Genomic DNA, 27,544 nt, shown 5'->3' on the forward strand with positions numbered 1-27,544 from the left:
TGTCTGTCTGTCTGTCTGTCTGTCTGTCTGTCTGTCTATCTATCTATCTATCTATCTATCTATCTATCTATCTATCTATCTATCTATCTATCTATCTATCTATCTATCTATCTATCTATCTATCTAATTGTTGTGACGTATGTGTGCGCTCATTGGTACTCCTGTCCTGCAGATGTCGCTCTAGTGTGTTGTAAATTACTCATAGAGCGAGACAGAGGGCTGGACTGACTGGAACACAACGGGAGTTTGTGCTCTGCTGAGTTTTGGCCATGAGAGTGAGACAGTCAGTCTAGACGCTCTTGACAGCCTCGTCTGGAGGAGAGACACTTCCCTCTGCGGCTCTGTCCCCATCACGACGACACATTTACAAACGTAAGCCGTTTCTATCTATCATGTGGAGTTGTTTGATGATGGCTTGGAGTGGTTCGAGAGAGTAAATGTGCTGCATTTCTGCAAGGAAAAAGCAATTGAAGTTGTTGCAGACAGTCGCAATGGAAAAGACTATGCGCGTTCACGTTCTTAAAGGGACCGTCGCTTATTAATTATTGCTGCATAAATGTTCAGTTTTCCACTTCGCACGACTGCGCTGTTATTGAGTTAAATAACGGGGCTGTGCCCTTATAAAACTTTCTGGTCTCAAATCAAGATTTTATTTTTATTTGCTACAAAGTCAGGACTTTAGTATCCTCGTCTAATTAAAAGTTTCTGTAGAGAAGGTAAACATATGTACTTAGAAATATAAACTCTTTGTGACAGTTTAACATTTTGTTTTATGCAATAGAAATATCGCTCTGTTACTTTTATGCAATATTTCATATTATGCGACAAAAATACTTACACACACACGCGCGCAAAGCAAAATAACATAAAACCTAAAGCTTTGCTTTCGAAATGTTTTTTTTTTTTATTGCAGGGTTGTGTCTTTTTGGCATGTAATGGAGCTTTTACACTGTTATTCCCTTATAGGCGTAGGAAATAACAACCTCAGGGGCCAGTTTGAAGACTCATAACTCATCATGTCTGAGAGAGAGAGAGAGAGAGAGAGAGAGAGAGAGAGAGAGAGAGAGAGAGAGAGAGGTGAATCAGAGACCATGGCTGCAATCTCTTTCTGTCAGTCTCACACAGATGCATAATTCAGCCCATACTGGTACCTTAAATGTGTCTCGACAGTAATTCTTGGAAAAACTTCCTCTTGTCTCTTTCCTGGGGTCATTTTGCATGGCTGAAGTAACATAAAGTGGCATTATGTGGAGCCCCGGGCCCCAGTTTCCCTCATTTGTTCCTAGTGATGCACACAGACCAGCTCCATAACATGGATGTGGCTTTGTTCCGAAAACTAGAGAGCTGCCTGAGTATGCAGTATTTTAAAGCATCATGGGGACACTGCTGGTACAAAAAGTGATGTTCCATTTCAGATGCTGCCTTTGTAGGCAGTAAACAGCAAAACGGCTCACTGGGTTTTGGAACAGAGCCTATGCTTTCCCTTTCAGCTGCCAAATTAAGTGATACTAGTCCACGCTGACCCCTCTACTTTCTGTCCCTTTCATTCCACCTCTGTTAAACACCTAGCGAAAAGTAGATCATGGAAACTCTTAGTCTACTCTTAGTACATTTGAATTTGAACTTACTTTGCGAACGTTAAAAAAGTATGTTCTAAATAGTATGAATGAATGTAGTGTGAAGGTAATCCGGATGCACTACATTCACCATGTTGTCTTTGTCATGTGACCTATGTGACCAGTTGCGTCCCTTCACCTCCATTCATAAATCCTCTCCCATGGCCTCATGGGATAGTGTCCATCGCACTTCAGAATCTCGCCGGAAGTAGTAGGTCATCCGGGTACTTTTCACCTACTGTTTTTCAAATACTATGAATTCGGACATGCTACTCTGCTGGCGTACTGTTTTTCTCATAATGTAGGGAAGTATTCGATATCAGACGCAGCAATGACCCATTCAAAAATACAGCCACTTGCTTCATTATTGAATGAATGACTCATTGAGTCACTCATACTGCTGGTTTGAGTTTAATATATAAAAGTATCGCTTGGTTTTTGCCATCATTGCACTCAATTGAACATTTATTATTATTTAAAATATTATCTCATAACATTATGCCATTGTAACTGAATTCATGCCACCTCCGAGCAACATTAAACAGTGTAAATAGATCCCACAGCAGTGCAAAGATGGCTTTTGTTGATAATGATTTCATTTGATCGAAATTGATTTGGCTTTATTTATTGTTTTATTTATTATATTCATTAAATAAATGGAATTTTAGGAATTAAAAACAGGACTCATACATTTAATATGGTAAGAAAAACTTTGCCATTTTTTATAAACTCACTTTAAAGGGATAGTTCACCCAAAAATGAAAATTCTGTCATTAATTACTCACCCTCATGTCTTTCCAAACCCGTAAGACTTTCGCTCCTCTTCGGAACACAAATTAAGATCTTTTTGATGAAATCTGAGATTTCTGTCTTTCCATAGACAGCTGCGCAACTACCAACTACTTTTTGACTCTTCAAAAAGTTCATAAAGAGATTGTAAAACTAATCCATATGAATTGAGCAGTTTAGTCCAGATTTTCTGAAGAGTCTCGATCGCTTTATATGATGAAAAGATAGAATTCAGGCTTTTATTCACACATAAACATTCATCAACACCCATATCAGTTGTGGTTAACGTAATCTCAAGTTCGCTTGACGTGCGAGAACCAATGAGGTTCCTTCTCGTGTGTTGTGCAGCGCGATTGAGCTTCCATAAGAGGTTCGTTCTCGTGCGTCAAGCAGGTTCGGTTTTAGTCTCTTTATTAACTTTTTGAAGCGTCAAGTGGTGGTTGCATAGCTGTCTCTGGAGGGACAGAAAGCTCTCTGATTCCATCAAAAAGATCATCTTCATTTGTGTTGAGAATTTGTTTGTGAAGATGAATGAAAGTCTTACGGGTTTGGAACGACATGAGGGTGAGTATTTAATGACAGAATTTAAATTTGTTCACACAACACTTTTCAATCCATTGCCTTCCGTTAATGCATATGCGAATGTGGGACACTGAAAACGTAAGCTCATGTGAAGAAGTTGCGTTCCAAAGTCTGGTCAACTTTTACCTGCGAATTTGTATCATGGGAAGATGTGTGTGTGACCAACAGATAAATGATACGTCACAGTGTGACCTCTTGAGTGGATAATTTGTACACTTTGTATTTTTGTTATTTGTTATGTCAAGTTTTTGTTCTCGTTCTTTGTAGTGTCCAGTGAAATTTTGCTTTCTCAAAGTCTACTGTGATCATGGCTTAATTCTGTAGATTTTCACTCAAAATTGGGGAATGCATTCCTGAAATTCTATCTGAGCCTGTGCATGAGCAAGGCCTGGATCACATCCTGGAGCTAATGTCTTCTGCACTGACATGACTAGGATAGTGCATAGAGGATATGAAAATAAAGATGTCCTCCCTGAAGGTTTGCTTTTTTGTTGACCCGTCTGAAGTTGGCCCAGCTGTTTATGCTGGGTGGGTGCTGCAGTTTTTGTTGTTCGCTTTTGCATGAGTTTGTTTTTACATCACAGTATTTTGCCAGTGACCTTATATTGTTGCAATTGACCACTGAAACAGCTGATAAAAATGCAGTCCAGTTTGGAGTTTTTTTCCAGTTTTGTGTATTTATGGAGTCCATTCATGCTTATGATACAGATATAATACGGCTGTTGGTATATTTGTAGCAGGATTTTGTCTTTAATTTCATGTTGAAGATGCTATGAAATAGTTTGCAAATTAAATTTTCTTTCGTATATGTATTTTATATTGGAAACAGAAAAAAAAGTTTTTTTAGACAGTAGCAAATGCAATGTGACTTGATGTTCTATTTTTAGTGTGATATGAGTCATTTTTAACATTTCTTTTGTTTCGACTTTCCAAAAAATTCCAATTAAAATGGTAAAATAAGCATTTTTATTTTCAAGATAACTACTTGTGGCATTTTGCTCTTGATAGGTTAGGTGATAGGTTAATGCCTACTCTTCCACTTGCTATTTTTAAATAATAGTATTCAGTGTGCAGTGAATATGGCACTGTATTCAGTAAATGGCAAGCTAGTATTTCACTTTGAACTGCCCATTATTTGCTATGTCTAGTAAAGGGAGAGGAGGAAGACATTCTCATTTACACAGCATTTCATTGGAGAACAAATTGTATATGCATGTGAAAAGAAGATGATGATGATTTGTTTTTTTTTTTCTTAGAAGGGAAAGACTGTACATTGTAAAAATGTGTATATGCTAAATGCCTATATATAACAGACTTGTACTAAAATCAACAAAGCTTCACTTTTGATTTCATGGGGTGTAATGTATCGAGCAGAGCCAGCAAACAGTGCTTATTGTGACTCATTCACATGCTTTCCATCAACAATCACTACATCATGTCGTACATAAATCTTCACTCCTGTGGTGCTGGAGCTTTAGAGAACAAGCCTGTTAGCAACAAGCCATCTATGTACTTGTTCCTAAGCTTGGGAGAATGATTAGGGACTAACAGGCCGCTGTTTTTCCTCTTCTTCCTTCTCAATCTTTATTTTTAGCCATCATAGGCACCATTCCCAGTCCACCCAGGGAGTCTCTCTGTGCTAGCTCAGGCTAAGATTCCAAATTCACTAGGTTTTAGTCTCTACTGCTGTGGCGAGAAGGAGAAAAAGGGCTTTTCTGTCTTTCTGCAGGTTTCTCTTAGTTGCCTTTGAAGAAGCTCCGTTTTATTCATGTATGCCCCATAAATATTGATCAGAGTCCTGGTTCAACGCATCTTTTTGCTTTGAAGGCTTATTGATGGATTAGTTTCCTGCAGGAATAATTCATTGGGCAGGAAGAGGGAGTGTTAGGGACAGAGCTTGATTTCGAAGTCTTTATTCAAGGCCTGACTCAAGCCTGTGAGGATGCACAACACTGGCAAGAATGCCAAGGTCTTTCGTTTTTAACCGTAATATTTTTTGGGAGACTTTTAACTGAACAGATTTCCACCAGCAGAGGAGTTTACGCCGGTTACAATATTATGCTTTGATAATATACTTATTGTAGATGTTACTTTGCGAAAAATTTGCCCTATGTCAATCACATCCAAAATGCAGAGCGAGAGAAAGATCAGAATAAAATATTATATATTTTGAGAGTGTGCTGATGCATATCTAGCCTTTGCTTGCCAACATATTTATTCATGGAGATTAAATCCGAGAACGCCCTCCTGCTTTCTCTTGTGTCCATTGAAGTGCAGTCTGTCCTCAGCCGTGTCTCTTATGCCTTCCAGCTGAATGGCTCTTAAACCAGAATTATTAAATTCGTACACATCCCGTTGCCACTCTTCAGATCCCCAGTGGAGAGGACCTGGAAACATCGGCTGTCACAATTCACATTCTAATACTATGCGATTTAGTGTAGCATGTAGCACACAAAAAAACATAGGATCTTTCTGCCATTGACTCCTTTGCAAACATTTCAGTCTCCTTTGCAAGCTTTTCAAACTGCTTCAGTCTTTCAAAAAAAAAAAAAAGTTTTTTTTTTCATTTTAGGAAAATGTTCCTTTCCATTGCTCCTGCAAATGGAGTTAATATTAGCAACAACAACAAAACATGCATAATTGGACACTTTGGATATGTACGAGAAATAGCACAGCATTCAGGCACCTTTGGAGCTATTTTCAACATACTACAATGTTTAACCTAAAAACTCTTATTAGGAATGGGACGGGATTGTCAGCTAGTCATCCAACAAGTGAGTGATTGACTAGGGAGTAAAACATTTTTGTACGGAAAAACGTTAAAAAGTAAAGTGTGTAATGTCTGAGCCACTAGTATCACTCCTTGCTAGCATGCCAAAACCCACTCTGAGACATTCTGTGTGCTTACATTAATCTCCTTAAAAGCTCCAACGCTCCAGCCATCAAATCCTAAAGGCCTGTTCACAGCAACGCAAATGTCCTGACAGTAGGTGGCGCTTATGGAAAAACAGAAAAACAGCAGTATACAAGGGCCAACTCTTTTTGGTTAAACAGTCTTCTTTGCAGTGCCATTTAAATATATATTTTTAAACCCAGTGCTCACAAAATTAGCGTGTTAACGCGTGTGATAATTTTTTTTTTCAATTTAACGCATTAAAATATTTAACACTATTAACGCAGCATCCGTTTTTTCTGTCATCCCTGGGCTTGCTACATTTATGATCATGCTCTTATTCTTGCAAATGCTTTTAAAACATTCAAGTGCGACAAGACAAACGTGCTGTCTGTGAATGTCCTGGCTATGACACACACAACGCACAGAAAGACATGTGCCAGCAGCGCACAAGTTCTCTTTCGCAATTTGAACAAACTATAACACACACAATTATGCAAAAATGCCTGTTTTATCGAGTATTCTCATAAGAGCCATCTTAAATGAGTTAAATAACATAGAATTGTGAGAAAATGAGATGCGCGTAATAAAAGCCTAATAAACCAGTTGCTGTGACGTCTGTCATTAATGTTAATCAATAAGGTAACAGAGAAAATTGTAGCTTTAATAAGGATTAATCTATATTTAATTCATTATTTATGCAGTGCACTGTTTGATAACTTTTAGACCTAAATAAAGTACATTTTTTAAAAGCCTAATAAATGTTGAAATTGATCTATATTTCATAGGGACACCAGTAGCAGCATTAGTATCAGTGATACTGGCCTTCATTCATAAAAATATGCCATTACAACAAATATTTTAAAAATACTGTTTTTAAGTTGTTTCTACATTAATTTGTAGAAGAACTTAGAAATGTATTACAATATATAAATATTAAAAACTCTTTAAATACAGAAAAAAAAATGTTTTTTATCGATTTGATTTAATCGATCGATTGATGGTATGCAAATGTCTGTGTAGGTTTGAACAGACACATTAACAATGGTTAATTAGGGCTCAAGCCTGAAAGGGCGCAGAGCCCTATTGTTTTCCTTAAGATTATTATTAGGGCCCAAGCCCTGAAAGGGCGCAGAGCCCTATTGTTCTTCCTCAGATTATTCTTTGTTTTTTTTTTTTTTTTTTTTTTTTTTTTTTTTTTTCGACTTCTCGGGTACTTTTGGGGCACTTAACATGCTCGAAAACTCTTGAAACTTCGCACAGGCATCGGAATGCGCGGCCATCAGAGCCGGGCTGAAGCTGGTACCCGGGCGTGGCAGGGGGGCTCGACAGCGCCCCCTAAAGTGGGGTCTGAAAACTTGGTCCATATATCAAACACACTTGCACGTACATGTATGAAACTCGGTACACATATAGACCTCATCGGGCCAAACAACTTTCGTGCTCATAGTTATGCGTCAGCCCAACAGGAAGTGAGCTATAATCGGTTGTTCGGAAAACCCATGCTCTGGAATTTAATATACTCCTCCGAGGCCATTGTTTCGATCATCGCCAAACTCGGTCAGCATGAGGAGAACATATCCAGGATGCTAAATTGCGAGCGGATTTTTGATATCTCAAACGGTTTGGCCGTGGCGAAGCAACGAATTTATGGCGAGAAAAGGGAAACAGGAAGTGTGTAATAACTTGTGCAAACATTGACTGATTTGGATGAAACTTCAGCTGTGTGTTCGTTGTAAGAGGCCGATCACATGGATATGACTTTTGTGAGTCAAAGTTATAGCGCCACCAACTGGCAGCAGGAAGTGTGTCACTTTCAAAAATGCTTTGAATCACCATCTTATTTTCACACGATTGACTTCAAACTTCATCAGTATAATGTGAAAACATGACAGATAGAGACATATGAATGAATTCCTGATATTTCAAATAATGCTGCCATGGCAACATGTCAAAGTTTAATAATGTTTTTGACTGTTTGTGTGCCCTCCCCTCTATCACCAAAAGGGGGCAGTGTTGTATTATTTTTGAAACTCCCTTTCTCTCTCTCTCTCTCTCTGTGCTTGCTTATGTGATTTATGAGGACACAAATGTGTATGATGACATGGCTATTGGTATTACAACGTAGTGGTTAATGTGGACATGAACTATGACACTATATCACTACAGAACTCATTTTCTAAATCACATTTGAGTTACAATTCTTATCATCTGACAGCCGTGATTTCATGTACTCATTCAGACAGAACTCTTTTTTTAAAACAGAGGAGTGTGAGTGTGTTTTCTATACATGTGCTTTACAGAAGGTCATGTGCTGTGTTTGCAAAGATCACTTTTGACACATTTGTCTTTAAATTCATTATTTACTGACATAGTTCAAATTTATTTTTTAAAAAAATTCACATTATTTTCTACAAGTGTCTGTTTATAAGTGTCTTTTTTTCACAGAAAGTTTTTGTTTAAACGTGAATATTTGTATAATTCAGGGTCTGAGTTTTTACGTTCTCCTCGTAGGTGATTTATTCAATCTCCACCAAACTCGGTCAACGTGAAACGGAAGCTTAACGCATTAAAAATATTTAACGCAAATAACACAGCGTCCGTTTTTATATCCATTTTTGCTTAGCGTTACATGATCACGCTCCTATTCATGTACATGCTTCCAAGCGCGACAAGACACAAGAGAGCGCGCTGTATGCCAGTGTCCTGTCTGTGTGTGTGTTAGTGTCCTGTCTGTGTGTGTGTGTGTGTGTGTGTGTCCTGTCTGTGTGTGTGTGTGTGTGTGTGTATGTGTATGTGTGTGTGTCAGTGTCCTATCTGTGTGGATGCGTCTCATGTCAGCTATTCAAGGGACACTGACACACACACACACACACACACACACACACTCGATGCATAGATAGACTCGCGTCAGTTTCCTGCTCACATCGAGTTCTCTTTTGCCTAGGGTTGCCAACTCTCACGCATTTGGCGTGACACTCACGCTTTCAGGCTCTGTCTCACGCTCTCACGCTGCCCAACTTAATCTCACGCCAAATTGCCAAACCTGCTTTTGATATTAAACAATGTCTAAGCTTTTACATTTTTTAAAGTTTTAATGCGAAATTCAAACAATAAATAGCGTTTTGGCGCTAATATGGCATAACAGTTAAAGCCAGAGTGTTGAAAAACCATACGGAGTTGCGACATGCTCTATCATCTCCCGGCGGCGCGCGCAGTCGTGCTTCACAGAAATCTCAATACTTCTAGCGCTGTGTCAATACATTTGAATGGCTTGATACACAACAGCTCCACTTTACAGGGGTTTGCAGCAAGTTTTGGTAAACAGTACAGCATAGTGTGCATTGATTATTACATCAACCATACAGGATCGTTTTATAATGGAGAGTAATGCAACAATGTTAACATTAATGTTAATGTTTTTTATTGTACTTAGCCTTCAGGTATTCCATACTAATTGGTCATACTCATACTAATTGATGGTCAAATGTGACCATACACCTTAACTATTTTTCAATTAAATAAATGTTCTATATTTTAGTTCAATAATATTTATTGAATATTTTGAGGAGATCTTTTGGTACTAAATACTAGTTGTGCAATATTTATTGTCAATAATGACCACTTAAAATATTTTTCTTCTAATATTTGTATTATTTATATTACAATTAGTATAGTAATAAGGTTAAATTAGAGAATTATTTTTCAAAGAGGCAAATTAGAGTCATTTTGTGGAGTCAGCCTGTCATTAATGTTCATCAAAGAACAACGGGAACAGAGAAAATTGTAGCTTTAATGATGATTCATCTATATTTCATTTATTATTTATACAGTTAAGGAAGGTTTGATAACTATTACATTTCTGTATAACAGGGAAGGCCATGGGTAAATATAACATTTATTATTTTCATTTATTATTTATTTATTCCATTTATTATCATTTATTATTACTATACTCTCCTTGAAGTTTACTTCCCGCTACTTTTTCCCTCTTCCTCCCAACCGCGGCTGCAACTGTCTTCTTCTTCTTCGATAGTAGCCTAAGCCAGTGTTTCCCAACCTTTTATCAGTCATTTTATCATACGTTACGCTAGGGGTGTAACGGTACAGATTGCTCACGGTTCGGTTTGTATCACGGTTTAAGGTTCACCGTTTCGGTACGGTTCAGTATTTGCTATGTTCAGGGAAAAAAGGACTACTGTCAAATAAAACAAAAGAAAATAATAAGAACAAATCATTTAAATACAAGCAGCAGCACAAATAAATACTATTGAGCAAAGATACTAATAAAATAAACTATGCTTTTCAGGTTTTTCAGGTACGTCTAACATTAGTTTTCAGGTAGGCCTACAGAAATTGATCAAATGTAAAATAACATTGCATATATGACTGTATAAATTAAAGATTAATCCTATTAAACTTACAAAAGTTATTCAATCAAGAGCAGTGAGTGATGCCCTTGTCTTTTGTTTGACATTAAACAGACAGCAGTAAAGGCTACTGCCCCTTTAAGACCTCGGATATGCGTCGTCTTTATCGACTGTATAAAGCTTACTTAAGCCATATACAGACTATGTCTGCTAGAATACTCATCAATATGTTGACATACTTTTTGCGTGAGTTTGTCCATTCAAGAGCAAGACTTGAAAGAGAACTCAATATTTGCGCGCTGAGAGACGTGTGCGCGCTCTCGGATGAGTGCACGGAAAATTTTCTCACAGTGCGCGCGACTTCTCATTCGCGTCTTCTGGCACTAAACCAGATAGTTGCGTGTTCTGAGTTAACACAATCAGAACGTAAAAATACGGGATATTTTACGGGAAAATACTAAAACGGGAAGACAGCGGGAAAAGAGCTAAAATACGTGAGAAACCTGGAAAAAACGGGAGGGTTGACAGCTATGGTGTGTGTGTGTGTGTGTGTGCGATATGTAGGCTTAGGGGTAGTGTAGGGGGATAGAATGTACAGTTTGTACAGTATACAAACCATTAAGTCTATGGAATGCCATCTGCCTGTCTTTCCCCTTCCCCCTCTCTATCTGTGTGTGTGTGTGTGTGTGTGGAGGGGGGGGTCTCTCTCTCACCCTGTGAGTTTGTGTGTGTGCCTTTCTCTCAGTCCTTCCCCTCCCCCTCACTCTCACTCTATCATTGTGTGTGTGTGTGTGTGTGTGTGTGTGTGTGTGTGTGTGTGTGTGACTTTCTCTCTTGATCATAATTTAACCCTTTCATATAGGCTATCACAAATAACTATCACTTGAAATAAAAACGTCATGTGATGTGTTTGCCAAGATCACGTATGATGCACATGTCTTTAAATTAATTATTTACTGATATAATATAAATGTATTAAAACATAAATTTCACATGATTTTATAAAAGTGGCTATTTATAATAAACTTCCATAAAATGTAGACACGCATCTTACTCTTACCTGACACTGATATTAAAATCATCTTTGCAGTTTCTGTGATTTGGCTCCATTTATACATTTTTTATTAAAAAAATTTTATTGGACCACCCATATTGAAATTAAAGCATGTTTTATGGTGCATAAGATTGGTGCACAAATGGTAGCTAAGGTAGCTCAAAAACACATGAAGAGAAGTGTTAGAATAAAACAACATCAGCATTCGAATGGTATTCTGAACTCATTCCAATTTGACCTTTGACATAATCTGACATGAAATTCATATAAATTTAATTGATCTCATAGATGTGGCTGTTGTGGTTTGTGGTCATAGCAGCACCAACTGCTGCAGTTAATGTGGTGAATTCAGATGACTTTGACATAGTCCTTTTATGTTTTCCCATTTTAAATGCCTATTGCCTGCCGTGCACAGTTAAACTGATGCCACCGGGGTGGCAGTGCCACCGGCTTGGGCCCGTCATCGCTGCTCGCAGCTTTAATTATTATTATTTTTCTTATCGACTATTCGGGCACTTTTGGGGCCCTTACCATGCTCGAAAACTCTTGAAACTTTGCAGATACATCGGAATCTGCGGCCATCAGAGCCGGGCTGAAGCTGGTACCCGGGCGTGGTAGGGGAGCTCAACAGCGCCCCCTACAAAAAAATTGGTCCATATATCAAACACACTTGCACGTACATGTATGAAACTCGGTACACATATAGATCTCATCAGGCTGAACAACTTTCGTGCTCTAAGTTATGCGTCAGCCCAACAGGAAGTGAGCTATTATGGGTTGTTCGGAAAACGCATGCTCTGGAATTTAATATACTCCTCCGAGGCCATTGTTTCGATCGGCACCAAACTCGGTCAGCATTAAGACAAGATATTCAGGATGCTAAATTGCGAGCGGATTTTTGATATCTCAATCGGTTTGGCCGTGGCGAAGCAACAAATTTATGGCGAGAAAAGGGAAACAGGAAGTGTGTTATAACTTGTGCAAACATTGACTGATTTGGATGAAACTTCAGCTGTGTGTTTGTTGTAGGAAGCCGATCACATGGATATGACTTTTGTGAGTCAAAGTTATAGCGCCACCAACTGGCAGCAGGAAGTGTGTCACTTTTTTTAATTATTATTATTATTTTATCGACTTCTCGGGCACTTTTGGGGCCCTTACCATGCTCAAAAACTCTTGAAACTTTGCACACACATCGGAATGCGCGGCCATCAGAGCCGGGCTGAAGCTGGTACCCGGGCGTGGCAGGGGGGCTCGACAGCGCCCCCTAAAGTGGGGTCTGAAAACTTGGTCTATATATCAAACACACTTGCACGTACATGTATGAAACTCGGTACACATATAGACCTCATCGGGCCAAACAACTTTCGTGCTCTAAGTTACGTGTCAGCCCAACAGGAAGTGAGCTAATATGGGTTGTTCTGAAAACACATGCTCTGGAATTTAATATACTCCTCCGAGGCCATTGTTTCAATCAGTGCCAAACTCGGTCAGCATGAAGTCAAGACACAGAGGATGCTAAATTGCGAACGGATTTTTGATATCTTAAACGGTTTGGCCGTGGCGAAGCAACGAATTTATGGCGAGAAAAGGTAAACAGGAAGTGTGTAATAACTTGTGCAAACATTGACTGATTTGGATGAAACTTCAGCTGTGTGTTCGTTGTAAGAGGCCGATCACATGGATATGACTTTTGTGAGTCAAAGTTATAGCGCCACCAACTGGCAGCAGGAAGTGTGTCACTTTCAAAAATGCTTTGAATCACCATTTTATTTTCACACGATTGACTTCAAACTTCATCAGTATAATGTGAAAACATGACAGATAGAGACATATGAATGAATTCCTGATATTTCAAATAATGCTGCCATGGCAACATGTCAAAGTTTAATAATGTTTTTGACTGTTTGTGTGCCCTCCCCTCTATCACCAAAAGGGGGCAGTGTTGTATTATTTTTGAAACTCCCTTTCTCTCTCTCTCTCTCTCTGTGCTTGCTTATGTGATTTATGAGGACACAAATGTGTATGATGACATGGCTATTGGTATTACAACGTAGTGGTTAATGTGGACATGAACTATGACACTATATCACTACAGAACTCATTTTCTAAATCACATTTGAGTTACAATTCTTATCATCTGACAGCCGTGATTTCATGTACTCATTCAGACAGAACTCTTTTTTTAAAACAGAGTGTGAGTGTGTTTTCTATACATGTGCTTTACAGAAGGTCATGTGCTGTGTTTGCAAAGATCACTTTTGACACATTTGTCTTTAAATTCATTATTTACTGACATAGTTCAAATTTATTTTTTAAAAAAATTCACATTATTTTCTACAAGTGTCTGTTTATAAGTGTCTTTTTTTCACAGAAAGTTTTTGTTTGAACGTGAATATTTGTATAATTCAGGGTCTGAGTTTTTACGTTCTCCTCGTAGGTGATTTATTCAATCTCCACCAAACTCGGTCAACGTGAAACGGAAGCTTAACGCATTAAAAATATTTAACGCAAATAACACAGCGTCCGTTTTTATATCCATTTTTGCTTAGCGTTACATGATCACGCTCCTATTCATGTACATGCTTCCAAGCGCGACAAGACACAAGAGAGCGCGCTGTATGCCAGTGTCCTGTCTGTGTGTGTGTTAGTGTCCTGTCTGTGTGTGTGTGTGTGTGTGTGTGTCCTGTCTGTGTGTGTGTGTATGTGTATGTGTGTGTGTCAGTGTCCTATCTGTGTGGATGCGTCTCATGTCAGCTATTCAAGGGACACTGACACACACACACACACACACACACACACACACACACTCGATGCATAGATAGACTCGCGTCAGTTTCCTGCTCACATCGAGTTCTCTTTTGCCTAGGGTTGCCAACTCTAATGCATTTGGCGTGACACTCACGCTTTCAGGCTCTGTCTCACGCTCTCACGCTGCCCAACTTAATCTCACGCCAAATTGCCAAACCTGCTTTTGATATTAAACAATGTCTAAGCTTTTACATTTTTTAAAGTTTTAATGCGAAATTCAAACAATAAATAGCGTTTTGGCGCTAATATGGCATAACAGTTAAAGCCAGAGTGTTGAAAAACCATTCGGAGTTGCGACATGCTCTATCATCTCCCGGCGGCGCGCGCAGTCGTGCTTCACAGAAATCTCAATACTTCTAGCGCTGTGTCAATACATTTGAATGGCTTGATACACAACAGCTCCACTTTACAGGGGTTTGCAGCAAGTTTTGGTAAACAGTACAGCATAGTGTGCATTGATTATTACATCAACCATACAGGATCGTTTTATAATGGAGAGTAATGCAACAATGTTAACATTAATGTTAATGTTTTTTATTGTACTTAGCCTTCAGGTATTCCATACTAATTGGTCATACTCATACTAATTGATGGTCAAATGTGACCATACACCTTAACTATTTTTCAATTAAATAAATGTTCTATATTTTAGTTCAATAATATTTATTGAATATTTTGAGGAGATCTTTTGGTACTAAATAGTAGTTGTGCAATATTTATTGTCAATAATGACCACTTAAAATATTTTTCTTCTAATATTTGTATTATTTATATTACAATTAGTATAGTAATAAGGTTAAATTAGAGAATTATTTTTCAAAGAGGCAAATTAGAGTCATTTTGTGGAGTCAGCCTGTCATTAATGTTCATCAAAGAACAACGGGAACAGAGAAAATTGTAGCTTTAATGATGATTCATCTATATTTCATTTATTATTTATACAGTTAAGGAAGGTTTGATAACTATTACATTTCTGTATAACAGGGAAGGCCATGGGTAAATATAACATTTATTATTTTCATTTATTATTTATTTATTCCATTTATTATCATTTATTATTACTATACTCTCCTTGAAGTTTACTTCCCGCTACTTTTTCCCTCTTCCTCCCAACCGCGCGGCTGCAACTGTCTTCTTCTTCTTCGATAGTAGCCTAAGCCAGTGTTTCCCAACCTTTTTTCAGTCATTTTATCATACGTTACGCTAGGGGTGTAACGGTACAGATTGCTCACGGTTCGGTTTGTATCACGGTTTAAGGTTCACCGTTTCGGTACGGTTCAGTATTTGCTATGTTCAGGGAAAAAAGGACTACTGTCAAATAAAACAAAAGAAAATAATAAGAACAAATCATTTAAATACAAGCAGCAGCACAAATAAATACTATTGAGCAAAGATACTAATAAAATAAACTATGCTTTTCAGGTTTTTCAGGTACGTCTAACATTAGTTTTCAGGTAGGCCTACAGAAATTGATCAAATGTAAAATAACATTGCATATATGACTGTATAAATTAAAGATTAATCCTATTAAACTTACAAAAGTTATTCAATCAAGAGCAGTGAGTGATGCCCTTGTCTTTTGTTTGACATTAAACAGACAGCAGTAAAGGCTACTGCCCCTTTAAGACCTCGGATATGCGTTGTCTTTTCTGGACTGTATAAAGCTTACTTAAGCCATATACAGACTATGTCTGCTAGAATACTCATCAATATGTTGACATACTTTTTGCGTGAGTTTGTCCATTCAAGAGCAAGACTTGAAAGAGAACTCAATATTTGCGCGCTGAGAGACGTGTGCGCGCTCTCGGATGAGTGCACGGAAAATTTTCTCACAGTGCGCGCGACTTCTCATTCGCGTCTTCTGGCACTAAACCAGATAGTTGCGTGTTCTGAGTTAACACAATCAGAACGTAAAAATACGGGATATTTTACGGGAAAATACTAAAACGGGAAGACAGCGGGAAAAGAGCTAAAATACGTGAGAAACCCGGAAAAAAACGGGAGGGTTGACAGCTATGGTGTGTGTGTGTGTGTGTGTGTGCGATATGTAGGCTTAGGGGTAGTGTAGGGGGATAGAATGTACAGTTTGTACAGTATACAAACCATTAAGTCTATGGAATGCCATCTGCCTGTCTTTCCCCTTCCCCCTCTCTATCTGTGTGTGTGTGTGGGGAGGGGGGGGGGGTCTCTCTCTCACCCTGTGAGTTTGTGTGTGTGCCTTTCTCTCAGTCCTTCCCCTCCCCCTCACTCTCACTCTATCATCGTGTGTGTGTGTGTGTGTGTGTGTGTGTGTGACTTTCTCTCTTGATCATAATTTAACCCTTTCATATAGGCTATCACAAATAACTATCACTTGAAATAAAAACGTCATGTGATGTGTTTGCCAAGATCACGTATGATGCACATGTCTTTAAATTAATTATTTACTGATATAATATAAATGTATTAAAACATAAATTTCACATGATTTTATAAAAGTGGCTATTTATAATAAACTTCCATAAAATGTAGACACGCATCTTACTCTTACCTGACACTGATATTAAAATCATCTTTGCAGTTTCTGTGATTTGGCTCCATTTATACATTTTTTATTAAAAAAATTTTATTGGACCACCCATATTGAAATTAAAGCATGTTTTATGGTGCATAAGATTGGTGCACAAATGGTAGCTAAGGTAGCTCAAAAACACATGAAGAGAAGTGTTAGAATAAAACAACATCAGCATTCGAATGGTATTCTGAACTCATTCCAATTTGACCTTTGACATAATCTGACAAGAAATTCATATAAATTTAATTGATCTCATAGATGTGGCTGTTGTGGTTTGTGGTCATAGCAGCACCAACAGCTGCAGTTAATGTGGTGAATTCAGATGACTTTGACATAGTCCTTTTATGTTTTCCCATTTTAAATGCCTATTGCCTGCCGTGCACAGTTAAACTGATGCCACCGGGGTGGCGGTGCCACCGGCTTGGGCCCGTCATCGCTGCTCGCAGCTTTAATTCAAATTACAATTCAAATTGTTTATCACACTAAATTTTTGCACAGAATATTCATCCTGTTTAGGCCTTAAAGGGTTAGTTAACCCAAAAATTAGAATTACCCCATGATTTACTCACCCTCAAGTCATCCTTCTTTCAGAAAAGTTCATATTAAAAAAAGTCCTGGCTCTTCCAAGCATTATAATAGAAGTAATAGTTGCTCTGTTTTTGAAGTCCATTAAAAAATCCATCTGTCCGCCAAATAACGTGCTCCACGCGGCTCTGGGGTGTTAATAAAGGCCTTCTGAAGCGAATCGATGCGTTTGTGTAAGAAAAATAACCATATTTAAAACTTTACAAAGTAAAGTTTCGGCTGACCGCCTTCCGTATTCAATTTATGGAAAAAGTGTTGAAAGTGCCTCTGCCGATCAAAGGCTTACGTTACCAGGTACGCTCGTCACGTACGCATCTTAAATTGCGAGAAGGCACTTTCAGCACTTTCCACGGAAGGCGATCGGCTTGAACTTTACTTGAGAAAGTTTTAAATATGGATATTTGGCGGACAGATGCATTTTTCATGGACTTAAAAAACAGAGCAACTATTACTGCTATTATAATGCTTGGAAGAGCCAGGACTTTTTTTAATATAACTATATAAAGAAGAATGTCATATACACCTAGGATGACTTGAGGGTGAGTAAATCATGGGGTAAATTTCATTTTTGGGTGAACTATCCCTTTAAGACTGGGCAATAGCGATTTACATTACATCATGAGTTTTGCGTTTTAAAAATAGTTTGTCAGGTTAAAAACCTTTTAAAAACATGTCGTTTTGCACATCTAGTTTGCAAGGTGTATACATACACCTTGCAAACTAGATAATATACCGTTGAGGCGTGCAGCACTGATGTTCCATGTCGCATTGTCACAGTTGAAGAATTGCATGTTTGTTAGTTCGATCACCCACACAAACAAATAGAATAAAAACATTCCCAACCCTGTCTCATGTCTGGTGAGTAAGTGAGCCAGACTAGGCCTGTAATTGTATAGGCATGGTGTGATGAGTCTAGATGACTTTGCTGATCCATGCAGACATCACTCAGCCAGCTGTGGTGGTGCAGCATTCATCAACTGACCTAAGATCAGTCGTGAATGTTGGTGCTATGGCAAAGATTGGGGTCAGGGATCCTGATTACAATTCAGGAATGAGATGAGACCTGTACCTTAACTGCTTGATGGCCAAACCTGGCAACAGATGCCACAAAACAGCATTGTGACATCATCAGTCATCGTGATCGGCTCCTTCCACCAGCTTCAGACTCATGTATGGTCATTTGTGCTGCTGCCACCTAACATGCCCATAAGTGGCGAGGCAGACTGCTCCTGCCTGTAGCCTGCCCACGTCTCTCTCTCTCTCTCGCAGCCTCCCTCCCCCTCTTCTCTTCCTGGCTCGAGGAGAGAAAGCCGATAGAAGCCTGCATTCCTACAGCATAGCAGGAAAGCTTCCTGACACAGGCGGGGAATGTGTGACGTCCCTCTCCGACCGTGCGGTCAAACTGCTCTCGGGACAGCACTCGCGCCATGGCGTGTGTTCAGCCAAGCTCAGTTGGCCTGAAGGAGAAAGGTCTCACAGTATAGTGCACAACACATACTATTAAAGGGATAGTTCACCCAAAAATGAAAATTCTGTCATCATTTACTCACCCTCAAGTGGTTCTAAACCTGTATGCGAACACAAAATATATTTCAAAGAATGTTGGTTGACGATAGCCATTGATTTCCATGGTAGGAAAAAAGATACTATAGAGTGCACTGCACATTTTTCTGTCTAAGGAAAATTTCGGGGATCATAAAAGATTTCTCGTGAAATCATTTTTGATTACTTGGTGTGGTTTGCGGTGGTTTCATTTCCTTTGTGATGAATCTTACATTGCGTCCAATGCCCTGTGCAAATACCCACACTTGTGGTCTTTGCACTTGACTACTTGTCTAACTTGTTCATGTGGGCGTGAAGACTGCAACTGTGTATATAACTATTGATCACCCGATGGGGACACACTTATAGTGTTGCAAGAATGTAAGTGTTTTCAGAGCTTTTTTTAAAAATACAATTCTAAATGTCTGTTCAGTAGTCGCTATGTAGAAGACGCAATTTTAAAATCGTGCTACTTCTAATTAGGCCTAAGTGATAAAAGCATTTGCAAATGTTGTTCAAAATACACACAGCCTACTCATCTTTGCACCAATAAAATTTGCAACACTCTTTTACTACCAAATTATATGTAATAATTACTTTAAATTAGAGTGGAACGTTTTCCTCGACATCTCACGATTTCGGGCCACTTGTGTTCCCGAACATAATGCATGATGGGATACGCTTAGCCTTGAATACCGCTCCAATGTGGTATTCAAGATAATGTGGATTTAGTGTGCATTAAGGGCATTTTTAAGACATGTCTTGAGCACTTACTTCCTGTCACGTGCACGCACTCTCAAGTAGCCAAATCCGCAAGTGTAGGTATTTGGACAGTGCAAATATGTGCCAAACACATCCTGAAAAGTGAAGCCAAAACATTTTGAAGGATAGGTCATAAACCCCACCCTCTCTATGTAATCGATTTGGGATGCGAGTAGGCCTGCAACAACTAATCGATAATGAAAATCATCGACAACGATTCTCATTATCGATTAGTCGGGTCTGCTCTCTGTACGCAAAGCTTCCACCAGTCGCGCCAAATTACAACACTGACCAACACATTTTTATGGACAAAATGTGCATCTAGAAATAGGGGAGTGCAAATGAAGGAAAGGTACGTGATCCAAGTGCCCAAAACATGAGAATTGTTTATTTAAGCTTCAAGCGAATGCATTAGCGTTTAAACATACACTGTCATGCTCTTTGACAGATGTGTGTGTGCGTCTGCGTCCTCAGCGCAAAACGTTAATTTTACAGGTTATATCCACTGATCTATATAGAGAACAGCAGTTATATCCTCATCTGTAAATGTTACCAATTCACGCGAGTATTTCCATTTGGCATGAAAGCGCGTCCTGATATCCCGATTTCGGATTCAGCCACAGTCTTAAGAATTACTAGTCAAGTCAAGTCAACTTTATTTATATAGCGCTTTTAACAATGTATTAATTACTTGTAGGTTACAGGCAGGTGAGTTTGATTGAGGTTGGAGCTGAACTCTGCAGGAGAGTGGACCTTGAGGGCCAGAGTTGAGAAGCCCTGTTCTAACAAGAAGCATTGAAGCAATACGTGATAAAAGGTATCTCTTCATGATAATCAGAGTTTTGTACTAACCAGCAGTAATTGCAAAACTACTGTAGTTGCTTTCTGTGGGACATGATCGAAGAAGAAAAGTAGTGGATCAACCATTGCAACATAGTTCAGAAAAAACAACAATGCACAAACTTTGTAGTGTTTTCCATTGTAGTGTTCTCCTCCTGTTTGAAGCGTGTTGTTTTAGAATCTCTTTCCGCACTCTTCTTCATGGACTGCACACTGTGCACAGTAATGTGCGTATTGCCACCTAGAGGACTCTTCAGTCTTTCTTTCGCATATGCTGTTGTACGTGCGTACTTTTGCCCTGACAAAGTATACTTTGGGCTTTAAAGGGTTAGTTCACCCATTGTGTTATCATTTACTCACCCTTATGTTGTTCCAAACCTGTTTCTTTCTTTTGTTGAACACTAAAGAGGATATTTTGAAAAGTGTTGGTAATCAAACAGTTGACGGTATCCATTGACTTCCATAGTAAGAAAAAAAAAATACTATGGAAGTCAACTGACATCAGTAGTTGCTCATTCCACTCAGGCCAACTCATGAAAATTATTTCTGGTCGCTTTGTTGCTACAAATTGCTGTCAGTGTAAACGCACCTTAAAGGGTTAGTTCAACCAAAAATGAAAATTCTGTCAAATTCGTGCCTCCACGACGCATCCGCGAGAATATGACGTAGCGCCGGGGTTCGGGAATCCATGAAATGCACACTCTAACCCCATTTTGAGAACTACGCCGAGACCTAAAGCACGATCAATGTAGAATTCAACAGCTTAGATACGCGCGTCTTCCTCTGCTTGTAAACAAATCGCTTCTGGGTCATGTGTCCGAACGCCGGATCTGCGTCATATTCTCGCGCATGCGTCGTGGAGGCACACACGGAAGACAAGAACAAGTTAGATAAAGGTGTTATTTTGATTTTTTTTTTGCGCACAAAAAATATTGTCGTCGCATCGTAAAATTATTGTAGAGTCACTGTGGTGAGATGGACTTTGTAACAACGTTTTAAGTGCCTTTTATGGATCTTGGAAGTGTGAATGTACTGAATGCCAATGGAGGCCTATCTGAAGCCTTTCTCAGCCATCAGCTTTCAACAAAAATATCTTCATTTGTGTTCCGAATATGAACGGAGGTCTTACGGGTGTCGAACGACATGAGGGTGAGTAATTAATGACAGAATTTTCATTTTTGGGTGAACTAACCCTTTAATACGAGTAACATCTAAGTACACTACTGTCAAAAGTTTGGAAATCATTTGTAGTAATTACGTTTTTTTATAATGTTTTTGAAAGAATTCTCTTTCGCTCACCAAGGCTGCATTAATTTGATAAAAATACAGTCAAAACTGTAATACTGTGAAATGTTATTACAATTTAACTGTTTTTGTGGAAACTGTGATACTTTTTTCTCAGGCTTTATTGATGAATAGAAAGTTTGAAAGAACAGCGTTTAATTGAAATGGAATTTATTTGTCACTTTTGATCTATTTAATGCATCATTGCTGAATAAAAGTATCAATGTCTTTTTTTAAATCTTACTTACTGTATGTTTTTGAATGGTAGTCTATTACGATTTCCATAAAAATATTACAGTGATTTCTGAAGGATCATGCGACACTGAAGCCTGGAATAATGGATGTTGAAAATACAGCTTTGCCATCACAGGAATAAATTACATTTTAAAATGTATTCAAATATAAAACTGTTTCTTTTAAATTGTAGTAATATTTCTCAAATATAGCCTACTACTTTCAGTGTATTTTTGATCAAATAATTGCAGCATTGATAAGCATAAGAGACTTCTTTCAAAAACATTGAATTATTCCATGACAAGTATGTAAATGGGGTCAAATTTGAATTTATGATTCATCCATAAAAATGAATCTTGTAAGTACAGCATAGCTCTACATGCTTTCAGTTCTAGCTATAGCCCTCGTTACAGACCATCTTTGTGTCTCATACCACAAATTAAGCCTTTGTCTTTTCGTAGCGTTGTCTGTCTTCTGCCAGTCCTGCCAAGCTCTGGCTAGCTCTTGCGGAACATATTGCATGGACATGCCCCAAGTTAGCGCCTGTGGGACATGATTTCTGATAGAAAGTCCAGATGGAGACGCTTCAGGCCTGCATAGTGGTTTTTTAATCCCCTCCTGGGGCAAAGCCTATGACCCAGGCCATACCCCTCTGGTGCGCCTTCTCAAAGGACAGCCTTAAATGTTGAGCCAATGTGGTAGTGTTAGTTAGTATGAACCGCACAAGGCTGCTAGGCAGACTTGCGCTGATCTTACGGGTGCAGCACATTAGACAATTTCTTCCTCTGCCTTGTTTGAAAGGGGTGACCTCTAAACCATGTGCTAGATGACTTCTTACAGAGGCGTTTTGGGTGAAAATTGTTGCAAAATCTTTAAATAGCAATGCGTAAATGCTAACACGTTTATGCTCCCTGTGTCTCTCTCTCTTGCGCACGCACTTCACCTTTCCTGTGTGAAAACTGTGCTATAAATGTTCGCTGGTGCTGTGGCAGACTCTGTCTGCAGTTGGCATGGTTTCAGTTGAGATCTGTGTGTGTGTGTGTGTCTACGAACGGAGCGGAACAGAACAGAACAGAACAGCACTGTACAAGCCCTCATTCTTTAGATTGTACTGCACGTACAGCTGTGGCTTGTGTCTCTCGTCATCTGTTAACACAGGGCGTCTTTAGAAAGAGGCTGCATGCTCCGGAACATTGCGAATACAATCAGATGCATTCAGAAATGGAGAGACAGAAGAGGCTAATCTTAAAAACACTTTTGCTGAAAGAATGTAGCTAAATGTCAAAACTCACCATGTTTAAGCAGACGGGGCTTTTATGTCAAAATAAAAAAATAAATAAAACATCTGCTTTCTATTCTATGCTTTTAAGAGAAATTGTATGGAGTTTGCTTAACCTGACGGGATGTACAAGCTGTCCTTCTTTTTTTCCCCTTATACGAATGAAGTGACGAGAGAGGTCCATTGAAGCATGGATGGGTTTTATGATCAGTCCTCACTAGAGTTTTCTTTCCTAACCTGGTGGGCTGCCTACCCAGGGTGTGTCTAAGTCTGTTCCCTAGTTCATTAGTGTGTACACTGCTCAGGGAGTCAGACATTTCTACGGCTGTCCTATTTAGAATATAATTGATTTTTTTTTAATGATTACTTATAAACCGTTCAGACAGACCTACACTCTAAAAAATGCTGGGTTAAAAATAACCCAAGTTGGGTTGAAAATGGACTAACCCAGCAATTGGGTTGTTTTAACCCAGCATTTGGGTTGTTTTAAGCAAACATTTAACCCAACCGCTGGGCTAAAACAACCAAAATGCTGGGTTAAAGCAACCCAATTGCTGGACTAGTCCATTTTCAACCCAACTTGGGTTATTTTTAACCCAGCATTTTTTAAAGTGTACTGTGGTGCTATATGAGGTTGTTTAATCGATGATAAATGCTTTTGTAGAAGTCACCAGTCTGCATTATTTAAACTTTTTTTTTATTTTTTTTATTAATTTGTAACTTTAAGATTCAAAGTAAGTTTAATTAATATAGTAAAGATTAGATAATCTTTCCCTCATTAACATCTTTTGTTTTAAATCAAAGTTTGTAATGTGATTCGCCCAAAATCATAAATATACTCTCACCATTTTTGTGTGCTATGCAATTTATGCTTACTAGTGTCAAGCTGCTAGAGAATCTTTCTGAAACAAGAATGTTTTAAGTTGATGTTTATAGCTACCCGAATAAGTTTTAATGACAGACATTTGAAGTTACCTCTATTACTCCCTTGAGTACTAAGGTTTGTAACAATCACAGTAATGCAAGAGTGCACTTTAAGTACAGTAGTTGCCAAAATTATTAGAACACTTGGCATTTGGAAGTCGTCTTATTGGGCCTGGATTTATTTTTCAAGAGGACAATTACCCGAAACATTCTTCTAGCTATTGTCGGAACTACTTGCGAGGGAAGGAATCTGCTGGAACATTGAAAATGATGGACTGGCCCCCTCAGAGTCCAAACCCTGAACCCCATCAAGCACATTTGGGGCAAGTTGAAAAATAAACTGGACAGATCTATTGTACATTCAAAGGAAAGTCTTTGGCTTCAGTTGCAGAAAGCATGGGATAACATTAGTTTTGAAGTTCTCAGAGGAAATATATTGACACTATGCCAGAGAGATTTGCTGCTGTAATTGCTGCAAAAGGTGGACATACCAAATATTAAAGTTAAAAGTGGATCAAAACGGTACGACTCACTTCATCTGATATTTGATTGTCAGAGCAACCATCTGCATGTTTCATGAGAATTATGAAATGAAATCATGTTTTGGCGGCAAAAAAGGCTCAATATTTTCAGATCTGTCAGGTGCTCTAAAAATTTTGGCCACCACTGTATGTACAACAGACATTTTTAGGAACTGAAATTGCTCTTATAATGCTCAAACCAAGCAATTGAGTATGTGTTTGTGAACTTTTGTAAAGTAATGTCAGGCCCACCCATCTTTGTGTCTAAACTTGGGCCTTTTAGGACACACATTTAGAATTTGGTTTCGTTTCTCTAGTGTCCTCATACATCAGATGCGCAGACAGAACAGACATGCTTTAATTCACCACATGGCCTTTGAAGTCAAATGTTTAGTCTGCCATCAGATTGTGTGTGTGTCGAGGTATGTGGAGACGAGATAGCAATCTTCCCCCACATGCACGGTCAATGTAATGCCTTGTCTGTCCTGCTTGAGAACGCGTGCCCTGCGTGCGACCTCTGTACTGAGACACACACACACACACATACACTTCTGAAGAGCAGTCAATGACCCTGTCGTCTAGACGCTGTTAGTGCTACCGTAAGAACCATTGATTGGGTGGAAGCTGACACTTCCAGCATTGCTGGGAGAGAGTGCTACCAACAGAGTGTTTGAACCCTCCCCCCCACCCACCCGGCATTAATGTCAGGGCCATTTTGCTGTCCACACCTCCAAGAACGCACACACACAACCATAGGGACCTGCCAGAGTGTTTTTCCCCAGTACCTTATGGAGTGCTGCGGTACTAAAGCCCAAAGTATAGTTTGTTTTTTATTTTTATGCGTATTTGTACATTCGATTGTGTAGCCTTTCAACGTATACTCCATTTGATAGCATGCACGAACGCAGGCAGTCGACACTTGCACTCTAGAAAGTTCCATCTTTGTCCAGTGTCTGCGCTATTTTTCCCCCCAGAAGTTATGACAGATGAAAAATGTCTTTGTACTCTTTTAAACAAAAGTTCTGTTTATCTCATAACCCCCTCACCCAATCGCTTGTGTCTGTTGTTGTGTTTGTGTCTGTTGGGCCAGTGTTGCCACCTTGTAGAACAAATTATTTGTACAAAGCGTGTTCAATGCGCATGTGCGACTTGCGAAAATCCTGCGGTACGTGTACACGTGTACTATTCTAGTGAAAATTTGAATCACGTGCACTGTACATGGCCAAAGTATACGTTGGACTTTACTGTACCTTTACATGTAGATTAGTATGATCATTTAAATATTTTAATATTTATGTGACATACATTATGACTAGCCTTTGGTATGTTCAGAACGTCATACGAACTTCAATAATTATGCACTATACATGAGCAGTATGTTTATTGTGCGTAGTATGCACATTTTCAGTTTGTAGTACGCACAGAATATGCACTAAATACCTGGATTACATGCTACATTTGTCAAAATGTTCAGTATTTATTCAACCAAAACACATTGAAATAGTCAGTCAAGTCATCTTAATTTATTTAGCGCTTCTGCAACATAGATTGCTTCAAAGTAGCTTTACAATGATGATGGGAAATTTATTTAGTTTTTGAAGAAAAGTTTTTGATTAATTTCTGTTGTAAAAGCTGATTAGTTATTTAATTTGGTGCCAACACCATCTTCAATTAAATCAGAAAACCCCAGTGCGTTCCGGACCACATTCGCACGGCCATAGCATTTGGTGGCCCGAGAACGCAAACCATGAAATAGGGTTGAAATAGTTTTGAAACTATACCATCATCGTCCCCGCGCAAACCCCTAAAAAGGCGAATCTGTGAAAATGGCTACGACATGTACGCAAGTATCACGTGTTCAGCCTATAGGCAATCGTGTTTGGATACGTATGTGTGTGCATATGTGTTTTTATCTATATAGAGGGGAAGGGAAGTGAAGGAGGCCTTCACAGGGACAGTCTAGTTGACACGGTCTCTACTAGCACTTCAGGGATGCGTTGGTTGTGTTTAGGCGAAGGTCCACCATCTGATCTGGATCCGGCCTGGATCCGGCAGACTACAGTAAACCTCAGGATAAACAGAGAGACTTAGATTAGCGTAGATGCCATTATTTTTATGATGTAACGAGTACATCAGGTGTTATGGGAAGTGTTCTCGGTTCCGGCTGACCTAGTTAATGCAGCCTAAAACAATCTTTTTACTGATTTGAATAATAGAAATTGATAACGTTCTATGTGTATGCCATAGTATAGAGATATGTTTTTAGTCTAGATGTAAACTGTATCCTATACTGTAATACTGTCCTATACTGAAAAACTGTATCCTACAATGCAAACTTCCTCAAAGTACAACATGACCTTCTATTAAAGTTTTAGGGATGAATCTAAAGGCTGTCAAACAATGGAAATTTTGCACAAATTCTTTATGTAAAATTAAGCATTCAATATAATGAGATGTGGCAGCTAGTACCATGTTTTAAAAATACAGTATCATTGAATATTGCATACTATTTCAAATGCTAGTTTTAAAGGTGCTGTGTGTAGTATTTATGAGAATCTATTGACAGAAATGCAATATAATATACATAACTATGTTTTCAGCGGGGTATAAAGACCTTACATAATGAACCGTTATGCTTTTATTACCTTTAGAATGTGCCATTTCTATCTACATACACCGCGGGTCCCCTTACAGTGAAGTCACCATTTTGCGTCACCATGTTTCTACAGTAGGCCTAAACGGACAAACTGCTCTATAGAGCGCCAGCTACTCTCTGCTGTCTCATACGACGACATATTTGTCCTGTGTCAGCCACCGTAGCTTTTCTATGTGCTTCAAAAGGGAGGTATGAGCGGTGGCCGGTTTCAATTCGCAACCTCACCGCTAGATATCGCTAAAATTTAC

General features: G+C 38.8%; 1 protein-coding gene across 1 annotated transcript in view; it reads left to right on the forward strand.

Annotated features, from left to right (window-relative positions):
* Positions 1-248: 248 nt before the first annotated feature.
* Positions 249-27,544, forward strand: part of ldlrad4a (low density lipoprotein receptor class A domain containing 4a) — a 111,544-nt gene continuing 84,248 nt past the window's right edge. Inside the window, exon 1 of the mRNA XM_079829795.1 lies at positions 249-372. The gene's annotated coding sequence lies outside the window, so the exon portion shown is untranslated. The remainder of the gene's footprint in view (positions 373-27,544) is intronic.

The sequence above is a fragment of the Gobio gobio genome (assembly GCF_949357685.1).
Source record: "Gobio gobio genome assembly, chromosome: 11".
NCBI lineage: Eukaryota > Metazoa > Chordata > Actinopteri > Cypriniformes > Gobionidae > Gobio > Gobio gobio.